Genomic DNA, 2898 nt, shown 5'->3' on the forward strand with positions numbered 1-2898 from the left:
TTAATGAAACGATGAAGGGGATTTAAGACAATTAACAGAGCCAACTGGGAGCTTAGCGGTGGACCCCGGACATCACCTAAGGGCACATCTCCCATTATATATTTTCGCTAATGAAGCTTCTTCTGTCTCACACTGCCTGATAAGGGTATATGTGAGTCCACTGAAACATAGTCCTTAGCATTAAACCAGGATGTATGTATGTAATTATAACACACACACATACACACACAACACACACACATATATATATATACATATATGTATATATATTATATATATGTATATATATATATATATGTAAATATGTGTGTGTGTGTGTGTGTAACTGAATTACAGAGATATGGAACGTGATGAATGTTTAAATGAAGTCTAATAACCACGAAGGAAAAGTGAAACAATGGAGTGGTTCCCAGCAAAGGACTGTGTGTCGGAAGGCCTAGCAACCAGTCCGTTGTTTCGTTTTGCCTTCATAGTATTTAGTTTAGATATATATATATATATATATATATATATATATATATATTATATATATGTATATATATATACATACATAACGTACACACACAACACACACACACACACCCACACTATATATATATATATATATATCTATATATACCACATCATACATACGTACACACACACACACACACACACACACACATGATATTATATATATATTATATCTATATATATATATATTATATATATATGTGTTGTGTGTGTGTGTGTGTATACACACAATACAATGCAAGTGCTGCGCCTCCTCTATCGGAAAGTAGGAGAGAGTAGGCACTGACACGCTTTTTTTTACGTACGCATAGGGCAGGGACAGCAAATAAAGTAACAAAGGATGAAAGAAGAAATGAAAACCTTATTCCAAGGGAAGAAGTAAAAAAGAAAGGGTCTGAGGGGCTATTAGCGAAATGGTCCGGTATACCATGCCAATTAGTTGGTGCATCCAGGTTGGCTGATCTGTTAAAAATACCCTGTGAAAAAATATCGTTTTAATAATGGATAACATTGGAAATAGCCGTACGATAATCGCATTTATTTCATTTTGTTTTTGCTGTAACCTCCTTAAGATTATACGAAGGTAAAACTATGTATACATACTATCAAGATCGTTTTGCCTTCACACCAGTTCTTAAACAGAGCATTGTTTAATTTGAAAACTAAGTCCACCATACCGTGCCAGGTTCACGAAAATATATAGTATTTGCTAGATAATCAACGAAATAGATATTCCTTTCAGTTGAGCCCCAGTCTTTTCTCCTCGCTGTAGTATTAGAAACATTTGTATATATTTGAAAAGCTTTGATCATTTCAAGAATTGGAACTAAAAATGTGCGCAGGTAGAAAACGTATATTTTGTTCTGTAAACACCCACAAGCATAAAAATATGGTATATAATGGAAATACTCAATTTTCTGAATTTGCTTTTAGCTGTTAATGATTTGTGCTACCGAATCTTTCACGCGACCACAGTGTCTTAACAAACCGTTATTTATACCTTAGATCTCTGTAACTCTCGATCTCTACTTACTTTGCATTTTCAGTTTTCCTGATTAAGGGGCGGTGGTGGGAAACATGATATTTCATATTACTAAGTGCGGTAGAATTTTTCCGTCGTTGTTGAAGAACTCGGTTGCTGAAATAATGATATATAGACGAAAAGCTTTGTTATGCAATTTTTCTGATCTTTGTTGCATCTGACCGACGCGTCATCATCATGACGCCATCGTCCCATCTTCTAAATTGGATGCTATTTTGTTTATATTGAGGAATGTAGGGGTGTATTGTTTAATTTGATTTATCGATCAATTAACTATATTAATTTCTGAAGATTTTAGTGAAATAGGACTGTCATTTTGTAAAGATTCCTACGGCAACCGAAATGTTAATGTATTTTTTTTTAGGTGGTTATTCATTAGATATGATATTGGAAGCATTCCAGAAAAGATGGTTTCGGAGAAAACGTTTCAGAAGCTATAATTGTACTTGTTCTTAACCTAGATTAAAATTTTAGTTCATAAAATATCCGTTTTACTGCACGTCCTTTTGAAAGGCTGCATCCTGTTACCGGTATCAAAGACTTCGTTTTTCTCTTGATATAAAAAGTTTTTTTTCCATGTCCAGTGCCTAGCTACATGCAGATGTGATGAATATGTTTCAATATCCATATTCAGTTCGTATCTTTTTAGGTTAAGCAAAAAGGAGTGACTTGTTTTTCTCGGTTCATATACCTGAAATTTGTGGAATGGATTCAGTAAAATAACTGCGATTCCAGCATTTTGAGGTTGTACAGAAAAGGTTTTTCAAACGAAAGATACCGGCTGTGGCTGCTGTTGGCATTTGCCTTTTATCCCAAGGGAGTGCGTTGTTCAGAATATTATTAACTTTGCTGTTCTCAACTAAACACCAGGTTTGCAGAGACCTAAGGATTTCTTAGAAAGGGGTCCATACCGTTGTCTCGATTGTACCTGTTAAGGAGAGAACTGACTTACAAGACTGGAAAATGGTAGTAACCGGAAGGTGAATCTTCTTGGGGTAATATATGTGAAAAGCTTTTATTGCCTATGCCTTACTTTAGTCGTTAATTGATTTTTTGCAAAAACTAATGCCCCGCAACACAGGTGATCTGAAACATTCAGCACCTCTTTTGGGGATACCATAATCCAGGTCGAAATCGTCTTTTAAATTTCAAAATTTGCCTAGTTAAGATGATAAATAAAGAAGCTTGGCCTTAGTTCATTATCAATAATTAGCGATTAATATTTCTTAAGAAATATTTTATTTACGCGTCTCCTGCTTATGAGGAATTTCCTTCGGATGTAAATGTTGCAGTGTATGATGTTTGAATATTCATGTCCAAGTATAGACATTTATAAAAAGTCT

This window comes from Macrobrachium nipponense, chromosome 2 (genome assembly GCF_015104395.2).
Source record: "Macrobrachium nipponense isolate FS-2020 chromosome 2, ASM1510439v2, whole genome shotgun sequence".
NCBI lineage: Eukaryota > Metazoa > Arthropoda > Malacostraca > Decapoda > Palaemonidae > Macrobrachium > Macrobrachium nipponense.